This window comes from Sarcophilus harrisii, chromosome 2 (genome assembly GCF_902635505.1).
Source record: "Sarcophilus harrisii chromosome 2, mSarHar1.11, whole genome shotgun sequence".
NCBI lineage: Eukaryota > Metazoa > Chordata > Mammalia > Dasyuromorphia > Dasyuridae > Sarcophilus > Sarcophilus harrisii.
Window position 1 is genome coordinate 585,899,121 of NC_045427.1, and position 13,931 is coordinate 585,913,051.

The window sequence follows — 13,931 nt, forward strand, 5'->3', positions numbered from 1 at the left end:
TCAGTTATAACATTGGTCCCACAAAGTACATGTTCAAAAAATGGTATAAATCCTGGATAAGCCTTTGTTTCAGCTAGGCAGAGTTCCTGAAGAGCACTCTTGAAGGTCACTCCTAAAGGTCACTCCTTATTTCTTGTGTCATCAATACTGCCCTGGCTACATACCTGGACTCTGGAATACCAGGCTGCTAAATTAGCTTTCAAACTCATAGAGTCATAGATTCCTCTCCTTTTATTGGTTTCATTGAACAAATGAATCACCAAGCTCCTCCAAGAGCACTGAGGCATCTTCTTGAATTTAAATGTGTCCTCAGCCACTTTCTAGCCATGTGACCCTGGACAAGTGTTTGTCTCAGTTTCCTCATCTGTAAAATGAGCTGGAAAAGGAAATGATAAACCCCTCCAGTATCTTCGCCAAGAAAACCCCAAATGGAGTAATTGAGAGTCAGACACAAGTGAAACACAATAATTTATTAATTACATCTATCCCTCTATGCCCTTTGTCTGTGGTACCCATCTCTTGACTACCAGATCTGCTTTTTTTCCACTTTGAATTACTGTCTTTTGTCATCATGCCTCCACTTTATGGAAATATTTACTCTTAGAAGCTTCAGTAGAGAGGATTAAATTGATAAAGAGAGTTTCTGTTATAATCTTTAATAATTTAAAACTTACAGCAATACTTTAGTTTTTTAATATTATTTCCCCAATTACATGTAAAAACAATTTTTAACATTTTTTAAGTTTTGAATTTCAAATTTTCTCCTTATCTCACCTCTTCCCATCCTAAGATAGTAAGCAACTAAGATAGTAAGCAATATAGGTTTTATATGTACAATCATATAAAAATATTTCTCTATTATTGTGAAAGAAGAAAAAATGCCAAAAGAAAAAAAACATGAAAAAATAAAATCAAAAGTAGTATGTTGTATTATGCATTTAGACTCCATCAGTTCTTTTTCTGAATGTGGGTAGCATTTTTCATCATTAATCCTTTGGAATTGTCATTACACTGCTGAGAAGAGTTAAACCATTCACAAGTGAATATTGTTGTTTCTGTCTACATTGTTCTCTTGGTTTATCAATTTGAGGAAGTCTTTCCAGGATTTTCTGAAATCAACTTTTTCATCATATCTTCACTCTGAGTCAATCAGAATCCAAACAATGAAGACTTGAGGCTTGGCCTGGGACCTAATGTTGGCAGATGTCTCTAGAAGAGAAAGTGAGGCAGGTGACATTGCCCAGCCTCCCTCACGTAAATCCAATTTATTTGCATATCATGGCATCACCTTCAGGATGTCAAAATCCTCTTTGAGAACAAAGGACAAAGAACAATAGCACCATTTCTTATGGAACAATAGTATTCCCTTCCATTCCATCATACACTATAATTTGTTTGACTATTCCTCAATCAATGAGCATCCCCTCAATTTCCAATTCTTTGCCACTACAAAAAGAGTTTCTACAAATATTTTTTGTCCAAATAGGTCCTTTTCCCTTTTTAAAAAAATCTTTTTGGGATACAGACCTAGAAGTGGTATTGCTAGATCAAAGGGTATAGCCTTTTTAGATATAATTCCAAATTACTCTCCAGAATGACTGATTTATTCACAATTCTACCAACAGTGCATTAGGGTCTCAATTCTCCTACATGTTTTCCAACATTAATCATTTTCCCTTTCTGTCCATCTGATATGTATAAGGTAGTATCTCAGAATTGTTTTAATTTGTATTTCTCTAATCAATAATTTAGAGCATTTTATGTGCTTACAGATAGCTTTGATTTCTTTGACTGAAAATTGCCTGTTCATATCCTTTGACCATTTATCAACTGGGAAATAACTTTTCTTATAAATTTGACTTCATTCTCTATATATCTGAGAAATGAGGCCTTTACCAGATACTTTCTATAAAAATTGTTTCCCAACAACTCTGAGGCAAGTTGTGTGTCATTATTGAGGTCCCTGTCACACCACAAGAGTCTCTTAATTTACTTGATTATTTTTTCCCTACTCTGATCCATCTTGCACACTATTGCAGACTACTCTTGTTAAAGCATTTATGTTATCCTGCTTATGAGAGGATTGCTTATTCTGAGAACCCTTCTTGCTAGTGCATTTGTTGCAGTGGGAAAATAAATCCAGAGTTAGAATTACCAAAGTAGCACTCAGGTCACGAGTATTTATCCCTGGTTCTCTGCACCCAACCAATTTATCCCTTCTGACTGTATATTTCCAGGATGATATACTTGATTACCACTTACACACAACTCATCAATGGTATCCCAGAGCCTATTTATTCTCACCAATCTTCTCTCTATTGCAACTTTTATTCTTTGGAGTTTGTGATATTTCGTGATTTGCAGGCATATGGTAACATTGAAAGAAAAGCACAATTGAAAAAAGGTAATGGTCTGTGTCAGCTAGTAGCTTGAAATTATTGAAAGTACCATTTAATTTCCCAAATGAAATTCATCCCTTTCTTTTTCTTGTATCTAGTTCTGGGTCCTGCTCATTATCCATTTACAGTATTGGTCCTGGGGTAGCTAGTTAGTGTAGTGGATAGAGCACCAACCCTGAAGTCAGGAGGATTCGAGTTCAAATTTGGCCTCAGACACTTAACACTTCCTGGCTACGTGACCCTGGGCAAGTCACTTAACCCCAATTGCCTCAGCTAAAACAAACAAACAAACAAAATACAGTACTGGTCCAAGAAACATGGACTGATAGACTAACTTGATGAGCTACTCATCCAATTCTTATGATAGTATATTGTCCCTGATCAGTGGAACTCTCCCTTCCACTTGATGAAATAGAATGCCAGACTTTGAGTGTCACCTTTTATGGATAGGTAATATACTTGTTGTATACTCCTTTTAAACTTTTAACTGGCCATATTTTTCATCTATAAGGGAATGGGACAAAAAATTCTTTCAATCTTTGAATGGCTATATTTGCATATAAAAGGGCCTGGAATACAACTGGGCAAATGGCAAGGCCTTGCCACAGGTCAAGCATTGCCTTAGTGTTTTTCCTCTGTGCACTTAAGCCTGGTTGAGTCAGTCATGAAACAGCAAGCTGTTTTAGAGTATAACAAGATGGGGGGTGGGGGTCAGGAAAGGGATTTCTACTCCTCCCTCCTCAATCAGCAATGGTATCTTGGATTGAAAACATATGGTCATGGGGGCTTGGACACAGCCTGAGAGAGGAATTGATGGATATTGCTTCCTGAACCATAATTTTCTGGGTAGACAGGATTGAAGAAAGAGCTTGGAGCTTGAAACAGATCCAGCTGTTTAGGAGATGGAGCTTCAGAGCCAAGACTTTTGCAGCCATAGAAATGAGAGGGCATCCTGCTGGTCCTGGGTAAAGATTCTTTTTCTTTTTGAATATAGCACTTACCTAGCCTAAAATTTCAGTTTAACCAGGAACCAGAGTGGCAGAGTCAAGAACCATCATGAAGTGTCCAAGGTGGACTCTCAGAGAAGCTTTCCAAGAGCCCCAGGGAGGAATGGGTGTAACTGTGAGTTTGGGTATGTGGGTGTGGCATGTGAAAGACAGAGCTGCCCTACAATTGTTTCAATATGAGAGATGGACTATACTTTGAAAAGTGGTGTCTGGTGAGATCTTATTGACTCTTCAAAATTAGGTATAGAAATGTGGTATCAGGTATCAGTCTACACCCAGATATTGCCAGCATTGGCAGGTTTCTTAAAAGGAGAGGGGAAATTTTCTTGGAGGATTAGGTCACAATGAAGAGGAGGGCTACCACTGTACCTGGAACCCTAGGCCTTATGCCTGTAAGCTTGGACTTGGACCTGGATAGAGCCACTGTGGAGACAAACAGATATCTTTTTTAATGGGAATAAATATTCAAAAAAGAACTTTGAAGGCTAACAAGGAGAAGGGTAAATAGAATTTATATATGGATCAGTCAGCTCCAAGAGACAAGTGAGTACTTGTCCAATGGAATAAAAGTGAGCCCTTGTTGCCTTCAGCCTATTGACAAGGAGGTAAGTTCAGAATCCCAAATCTATAGGGGCAGAAAGGCAAGTCTCTTCCAATTGTTCAGTTCCATGCCTGACTTTTATAAACTACAAATGTGTCCACTTAAAGTCTAAAAGAGGTACTTCTTTGCATTTATGTTACCTGCTCCTTATATCCTACAAATAAACCATTATTCAAATCTGCTTCACTGACATTTCTTCAAGTGGATCAGGAGATTCAGTTCCTTAGGATTACCCTGTTCAATAACACTAAGAGTTTTAGGTAATAAACTTTTTCCCCCTTGAGGCAATTGGGGTTAAGTGACTTGCCCAGGGTCACACAGCTAGAATAAATCAAGTGTCTGAGATCAGATTTGAACTTAGGTCCTCCTGACTTCAGGGCTGGTGCTCTATCCATTGCACCACCTAGTTGTCCCAGTAATAAACATTTTTTATTCATTTGATTTTTCTTCTCTCAATGTTTGGGTCATTCTCTTTTGAGTGGTGGTAGATTTTATAAAGAACCTGTTCTTTATGATGCAATCAACATAGTGTCATGATATGCAAACAGGAACATCTGAAAAACTTCGCCATGTATTGAAACTTCCTCTTCTATTTAGACACTAAGTAAGGAATCTTTCATCACAGTGGTGTTCCTCTGCCAAGTGGTTTGCAAAGCTGAAAGAATGACCATACTTAAACATAAAAGTATACAAATGAGACTCATAGCAGAGTACTTATAAACAATACTTAACAATGAACAATTTTCCTAGTGACCTATTGTATCAATCACTTAGAATATTACTCTAAATTATTCTTACATGTCAGTGCCCCCTCCATTACTTCTGTAGCCAGCTGGTGTCATTCTCCTGAAGGTCAGGTCTCCAGTTTTTTGTTCTTTCTGCAGCTCATTTCTACAGTAATTCTTCTCATCTCTTTGAAAATGGCATTAGTTATTCCCTTTCCCAATAGTGAACCAGTGGGCCATCATAGAATCATAGCTCTGTCATTGTATATTATCACATATAACCCTAAATATAGCTTCATAGTACACTAAGAAAATGAATAAAGTATCCATATTCTTTGTTTCAGAGATCTTATTACTAGGCATCTATTCTGAGAAATTTAAAAATAGAATTACCATTTTCACTGAAATATTTATAGCATGATTTTTTTGATAGTTACAATGAACTCAAAATGAAATAAATGCCCATTAACTAGAGAAAACCTAACGAAAATGTGGCATGTGAATGTAATAGAATATTACTCCTCTAAGAAATCTTTGACATTAAAGGATTGGAGGACTTGGAATGTGATATTCTGAAGAGCAAAGGAGGAAGGATCACAACCATGAATCACCTACACAGCAAAACTGAGTATAATTTTCAGGAGGGAAAAATGGATATTCAATGAAATACAGGACTTTCAAGCATTCTTGATGAAAAGACCAGAGCTGAATAGAAAATATGACTTAAAATACAAGATTTCAGGTAAAGTATAAAAAGTTAATTATCTAAAAGAAATCATGTGGAACTTTAAGGTTACATTCCCATAAAGAAGATAATACTTGTAACTCATAAGAACTTTCTCATTATTAGGGCAGTTAGGAATATTTGTAGACAGGGGGCACAGGTATGAGTTGAGTATGAAGGGATAATATCTAGAAAAAAATGAAATTAAGGGGTGAGAAAGTAATAATCTGGGAGAAAGGTAAAGGGAGAGGTAAAAATAATGTAAATTATTTGTCATAAAAGAAGAAAAAGCTTTTATGATGTGTATATATGGAAAAGAATGAGTGAAATTCATTCTCTTCAGAATTTGTTCAAAGAAGAAATAACACACTCAATTGGGCTTATGTTGTGTCCTGTTTTCTAGACCCCCCAAATTGGGGTGACAAAATGTACCATTGCTTTCTAGAGCCCCCACACTGGAGTGATTAAAATATTGAGTCCTGCTTTCTAGAGCCCCCACATTGGGATGATTAAAATATACCTTCCTAGTGGAGAAGTGATGAAGCAGGACTCCTGAGGATGATGGAACAATGGAGTCTGTTTATTTCAAGGACTTTCTCTTTTTTATAATGAAACAAAAACAACACTGGGCAGGTGGGACCACATAAACAACTTGTTATGTAGTTTGCCCCCGGTATCACTCTTCCACCTGGTATCACTCTGCTTCAATCTCAACACAGGTTGTCACCGCCCCCTGACTTCTCAGGAAGGCCAAGACCCCTTAGGAGAGATAGGGAGCCGAACTAGACATTGTTTAGTAGGTTTCCTCTGGGCTGAAGGGTCTTATACTTCCCCCAGAGTTTCCCCACTGACTGTGACCCTCTACAGGTATAGAAATCTATCTTGTCCTACAGGAAAATATGAGGGGAAAATGATACAAGAAGAAGGGAAGGTGATAGAAAGAAGGACAGATTAGGGGAGGGATGGTCAGAAGCAAAACACTTTTGAGGAGGAACAGGATGAAAGGAAAGGGAAAAGAATAAATGGGGGGAATACAGTTAGCAATAATATTTGTGAAAAGAATTTTTTTGGGGGGTCATTCATTCATTTATTTACTTCTGGGTGAGACAGTGAGGAGGGAAGACAATCCTGGCACAGGGAAGGGTCTGGGCAAAGACCTGAAGGTGGGAGATAAAAGGTATTACACAAGGAAGAGCAGGTGGGTCAGTGTGGGTCAACAGGTGGGGCAGGGCAATATCTAAAGGACACTTAGAGAGTGTTTACTTGGCAGTTGTGTGGACCCAGCTTGGCTGAATTCTGATCGGACTCCCAGAACGTTTTCATTAAACGTCAAGGATGCAGAAGAAGAGGCAGACCCCTGTGAGACTCCCAAAGGATAGTACAAATATACTGCTTCCCTTGTGACTAATAGGGAAACTGAGGCCAGCCGTCAGCCAGCAAGAACTGGCTACAGGTGGAGATGCAGAATCTATTTTGACTGCCTCACACACTCCACCACTTTGCTCTTCACCTCTTGTTGGCAGGCACAGTTGGGGTCACCGGGCATCCCCTGGAGAAGCACGTCCATTCCTTCTTGTATTCCTGCAGGGCCGAGGCCTAGGCCCGGACCCACTGGTCCTTCAGGGCCCTGGTGATGAGTCCCAGAGCTGGGTTCAGGTAGGCTGGGCGTGGGCTCTCTTCTTCCTCCTCCTTCTCATCTCTGCTCCTAGGGTATCTCATCCTGGGTCTGGGTCTGTGCCCAACTGATGGCGTTGTGGCCGGGGCCGGGACTCTTTAGAAAATGGATCAAAGAGAGCCAGCTCCGCCTCAGTGAGCGCCCATCTCTTCTTCGGGAGCCCCATGATCAAACATAAGATGGAGGGTCTCCTGGGCAAGCCTGGAAGGAGGCTGGACTCGCTCCGTCTCATCCTCAAGCTCCTCCCACCCCAAATGCTCTGCTAGCAGAGGCTGGGAGACCCAAGTCTTTTCTTGGCGCAGCAGGACGTGCAGCTCTTTGGGGCTCGGAGTGATGGGTTAGATCCCCACATCAGAAGAATTCTTTGAGTTAGGGCCTCTAGTCAAGGGCAATAATGTTGACCATAAAGCCCAGTATATCCTCTGCTGCCTTCTGCCACTCCTTAATCACTGAGACTCTGATGGGCCCAAAGAATTGGGCCGGGCGAAAGGCCGGAATTCCCCCCAGACAGCGGAACGGTTTATGGTGAGTGTAAGCCCGATCCCTGCACTGGAGGCGGATAGCACTGTAGCGTGACCAGACCACCACCTTTTTGCCATCCTTCTTGGTTTGTCTTTGAGATGAACTGCATGGTCGTTTTGTACTCCGTGCAGCTCTTGGTTAGGTCCTCTTGTCTGACACTGTTGTACAGCTGCTGGAAATCGTCCTTCACCTTAAGGGACTTCTCCAAGAAGCGGGAGCTCTGTGGACCCGAGCATTGGCCTGGTCACAGCCTCCTCTTCTATGTTCCTTTCCTTCCCTGTGAAAAGAATCTTGAAGCAAATTCTCTGATAAAAGCTTTACTTTTCATGCATATATATACATATATATATATATATGTATGTATATATATATATATACATACATATATATAAAACAGAGACAAACATAAAAAATAAGAGCTGTTCCCCACTTGATCAAAGATCAAAAGATGAAGTACTCAAATGAAGTAATCAAAGCTATCAATAGCCTTAAGAAAAAATATTCTCACTATTGTATTTGAAAAATGAAAATTAAAACAATTCAGAGTTCCTACCTCATACCTATTATGACTTTTAGGGAAATATTTTGCATGACATCAGCTATGCCTTCTCAATGGTGAAGGATGGGGAAGGAGGAAGGGAGAGAATCTAGAACTCAAAAATTTAAATTGTTTTATATATAACTGGGGAAAAATAAAATACTAGATAATGGAAAAAAGAAAAGTGATGAATATGGAGAATACAGGGGGGCACTGGAAAATAAGATTAAATTGAAGTAAGAAGGCAAGGAAAATGATGTATGATATTACTGAAATAATACAAATGGGAAAAACAGCAACAAAAAAGAAACTGAATGCTGGGTGATTATGATAAAGCTTGACTCCAAAAGTCATATGATGACATAAAAATGTATCTCCCTGACTGCTGAGGGGGATGGGTGTCAAATATTATACACACTGTAAAACTTACTATATATTATTGTGTAGGTTTGTCTTTTCTTCTTTTTGTTGTTTATTACAAAGAATGATCCTCTAGGGAAGAAGGGATAAGAACATATTGACTGTCATATGAAAACAAAAAATATTAAGAAACTTTTTTTAATTAAAGCTTTTTATTTTCACAAGTAATCTAATATATGTTAAACATGTGATTCTTCTATACATATTTCCACAAATTTGTTGCACAAAAAAAATCAGATCAAAAAGGAAAAAAATGAGAAAGAACAAAATGCAAGCAAACAGCAGCAAATACAGTGAAAATACTATGTTGTGAGCCAAACTGAGTTCCCACAGCCCTCTTTCTGTAAGCAATTGGCTCTTTTCGTCACAAGACCATTGGAACTGACCGGAATCGTCTCATTGTTGCAGAGAGCCCCATCCATAGAATTGATCATTATATAGTCTTGTTATTGAAGTGTATAATGATCTTTTGGTTCTGCTCATTTCCCTTAGCATTAGTTCATGTAAGTCTCTCCAGATCTCTCTGAAATCATCCTGCTGATCATTTATTATAGAACAAAAATATTCTATAACATTCATATATCATAACTTATTCAGCCATTCTCCAACTGATGGGCATCCACTCAGTTTCCAGTTCAAGAAACACTTTTTAAAAAATTTAAGACAAAAGAAAATTAAACCCCAAAACATTTCTAAAACCTTCCCTTGTACTCTGGTTCCTCACAGACTTTGTTACATAAGAGTTCTATTAGAGATCAGGAACTACTTATGCCTCACACTTCCAACCAAATATTTCCTTAAAATTATGTTGATTTAGGGTGAATTTTATAATATGATGCCCTTTCCCACCTCTTTCAACACTTCCCAAGGAGATTCAGGAGAACATATAAATCACTCTCCATATTATATCTCAGTTTCCCTTATTTTCACAGGGACAATACGTCTGTATTATTTAAATCATTCATGAATACACCCTGAGGCAACCAGGTATAAAATGTATGCTGGATATACCAGGGAGAAAAAAATATGTGTAGCCCCTTATATGTATAGGAAGTATCTCATTGGGAGGAAAAAAAGGCTTTAAAGCTGCATTTTTTTCTCTGCTCTTTTAAATAACAAAAAGAACAAAAAAAAATCTACCTTTTTTAGTAACTCACTCCTCACAGTGCATAAAAAAAAAACTTCCTATTCCTGGTGCCATACTAATAACCTATGTAACCCTGAGTTTACCTCAATTTTCTTAACTGTAAAATAGAGAGAATAACAACTTCTACCTTGAAGGATTATTGCTAAGATCAAATGATGGCATTTGAAAAACACTTAGCACAGTATCTGGCACACAGAGTAGGCACTATTATAAATGTTCTTATTATTATCATTTTATTACTATTCTCAATATAGCTTAATTATTTATCATATTGCCTATTTTTCTACTCCATACTTTTGTATCTCTTTATTTCATGTTACCCTTCTACCTCTTGGTGTTCCTGGTAACTAACTAAAAAAAAAATCATTACTGATAATTGCATTTTCTTCTCCCTTTATAAAAAAGGGGAAAACATTCCTACTGTCTTTCATCTAGAAAAACAAACCTTTTCCACTATTTTCTTTGACTTTCACTAAAGTTGCCATTGTCTGTTGTTATTGGAGGTGGAAGGGGAAGATCCTACTTTCTAAATCTCTGAGAATGTCTGGTCAATAAAAAGAGGCAATGTACCTCCCTTTCTTTCCCCTCAAGCAAAATCCAGCAAAAAATTTCTAGTCCCTTGAGGAGGATTTTTTTTTTTTTAGTTTTCCAAATCTTTAAAAAAACCTTTTTTTCTCCCCCAAATCATGGACCATATGGGTAATTGAGAAAACAGCTTTTTGGACAGTTTACTTCCTTCCTTTAAAAAAAAAAAATCTTTATTTGGAATTCATAATTTCATCTCACTTTTTCTCTCTGAATAAATCTGAAGGGAAGTTTAAAATGGAAAATGTGCTGAACTTGAAGTCAGAAGACCTAGATTCAAGTTTCTATTGTGTGACCCTGAGAAGTCACTTAACTTTCTGTGAGCATCACTTTCCTCACTTTCAAAATGAATTTGCTTCCCATGGTTGTCAAAAGGCTAAAATACTGAATGTATTCTACCAGGGGGCACATATAGTCAGAGGAATGGGTTAAAATTCAGGCAGGGTGGTGTAGTCTGAGTAGGGCAGTCACCAGCTATAATAGTTTCAGTATCAAGAAGTCCCAGAATCAAGGGCTGGGTTGTTCTGGACAGGAGAATCATGTTTTTCACAAAATAAGCAGTATTTAGGGGATAAAGGAAGGAGGCTTGATTAAGACATAGGAGTAGAGTCTGACAGTTACAGACACATCAAGATCCAAGAAATAAAATAGGTAAATATAATCGAAGGTCTGGCAAAAGTTCAAGAAATGCAACAGAAACAAAGTAAAGAATCTGAAAGGACTGAGTTCTTACATGAGTTTATATCCACTTGTCCTTATTCATCTCAATTGCTGGACAAATGTCCTTTTGAACCTGAGCACTTTGAGCTCGACCCTATCAGCCTTTGGTCTTCTTTCTGGCTGATCTTGAATGGTGGACAGTTCTTTAACACTGCATCCATTTTCCAAATGTGAAACAACTGAGTTTCTGCCATTTTTTAAGTCGTTTCTAACCATAAAGTAATATGAACATGAGCTATAAATAATTAATAGTTTATAAGTCTATTTAAATAAACATTTACTATTTGATTTTCAAGACTTTATAATTACTCATGTTATTGAATGGCACAATAGTTCTTAAGGCAATTTTATGAGTTAGGACAGTTTCACTGGAATGATGGAGAAACTTGCCAGTCAATTATCAATTTATAATTTTAACAGAAATTAATGAATGGCTTAATAGAAGTTTTGAACTTATTTCCTTGTTTCTATTTTGATCAGTTTTTACTGATCACCATGCTATCTCCAGTGTTTTGCAAACACTCTCTTGGAAAACTACAAATATTTCTAGATCATGACCTTGCCTATTAAGCTTAATTCCATTCTGTTGCCTTGATAACTTTTGTAGGCTAATGGAATTTTGGAAATAACTAATGCATATTTTTCCTCTCTTCAACTATTATTCCTTTGGGTTCTCATTGTATCTGGTTGCTAAAGTGAGTTTTTTAATAGGTGATGCCAATCAGACATGATGGAACTAAGCTTGAAATCATTTTACCATATAAAATAGACCAAGACAACATCAGGTGAAATAACTAAAAATATATCTTTACAAAATATGAACATAAATATGTCATGCTATGGAGATATAAATTAGTCGCCATGGGTACAGGTCAGATTTATTGGATTTGCCTCCTGGCTTTGACATTCTCCTACAGTAACCCTAAGCCTGTGACATATGTGATATTTTAGCCCTTATGCTAAATATGAGTAAGACAATACTAATTCAGTTTTCTCATTTAAAAACATCTTTATTTGGAATTCACAGTTTTGCCTCACTCCCCCTACCCTCAAATATATCAGTTAATTGCCAACTCAAATTGTATTAATGAACGTTATCTATACACTTATAAATCCGTACATTTATATAAATTAATTTAGAATCATGGAATTTCAGAGTTGGAAGGGACCTACTAAATCACACATCCTACTTAATTATTTTATAAAAGCCAACTGAAAATCAAAAAAGGCCAAGGTCATGCTTAGCTAGTGGTTATACTGAATGTCTAGTATCTTAATTTCCAGTATAATGGCAAACTATTTCCCGTTCAGGCATTTTTCAAAGGTCTACCCTATAAAATGCCTATATCTTAATCCATGATCCTCCACCAAAATCTCACACTTAGTGATTTCACCAGTTGTTCTGGCTTCAATTATAGCTTTTTGAATAAATCAGAGAGAAAACATGGTACAGTGTACACTTTAAAGTGTCATCTAGGTGACACTTTCTAGTCCTCATTGTCTCTTATTTTCTATGTAATCAGCAGTTAAGCCCTGTCATTTTTACTTTCCTAACATCTCTTGTATCCTTTTTACTCCCCTGATACTGCTGCCATACTTGTATGGACCCTTACTATCTTATCCCTGAACTGCAGGGATAGCCTACTAGTTGGTTTCCCAGTCTCATGCCTCTGACCATTCCAATCCATCTTCAACTTAACTGTCAAATTGATCTTAAAGTATCCATCTGACCATATCACTTCCTTTTTCAATAAATTCCAGTGGCTTCTCATTACCTCCAGAATAAAATAAAATATAAAATATAAAATCATTTTGCATGTAAAGCTCTTCATAATTCGGTATTTTCTTTCCTTTTCAGTCTTCTTATATCCCATCACATATTCTTCAGTCCAATGACACTAGCCTTCATTTTTACTGGTTGTCCTCCATACCTGCAATGCTCTCCCTCCCTTAGATCCATCTCTTTACTTCCTACTAGTCTCACTTGAAGTTTCCCTTCAGCAGGAAGCTTTTCCATATCCTTCTTAGTCTGCTGCCTTTTGTCAGAAACTATATCTGACTTATTCTTTCTATATCCGTTTGTCTGACTGACTGGTTGTTTGCATGTTGTCTCCTTCATCGGACTGTGAACTTCTTGAGAGCAGTGTCCATTTCTTTGTGTCCCCAGAGTTTAGCATAGTCTCTTCAGCATATAGCAGGTGCTTAATAAATGCTAGAGTGGAGCTTGTCCTTTGCCTCTGCTTTCTTCAGCCTCCAGCCAGCACAAAGGTGGAAGATGGAATGAATCTGACTCCAACTCCGAGAGTGGGCTTGTGGGCTTCCTCCCAGAGTGCTCTTTGGCCCTGAGAGCTTCTTGCTTATATGCTGTTCACTGAGTACACATCAATCATTATATCACTGGGAAACCATTATTTGTTGTAGGATTAAATCAATGCTAACCTAAATTTAAACATTGTCTCCTCAATTCCACTTAGTACCTTGTTGCAAGTTCTGGCCCATAACATCTCCTCGTAGGATCAGAACAATCATACTGGCTAAATTAGATGATTATTGTCTCTATATCAACTCTCATGACTTAACAATTTGTAAGGATTCCAACACTAGATGACTGATGATCCTCCCACGCCCCAAGTACCATTAATTGTACATTACCATTATCAGTTTATTTATTATTGATTGATTCATTCAATCAACAATTTTATTGAATGTCTGTTCTAAAGAAATGATTCCAGTTATTCTGGTCCTTCTGCCTCAGGCCTTAGGCAAGGTCCATGCTACTAACCAATAAGGGCCATGACTAAGCGGGATACTTAGTGCTGATTAAAAATTTCCCTGGTTACAGAATGGGGAGAAGTATAGTGAAGACAT

The 13,931-nt window shown here is 37.6% G+C and overlaps 1 pseudogene; it reads right to left on the minus strand.

Moving 5' to 3' along the window:
- Positions 1-6,903: 6,903 nt before the first annotated feature.
- Positions 6,904-13,182, minus strand: LOC111718741 (annotated as a pseudogene).
- Between the last annotated feature and the right edge of the window lie 749 nt (positions 13,183-13,931).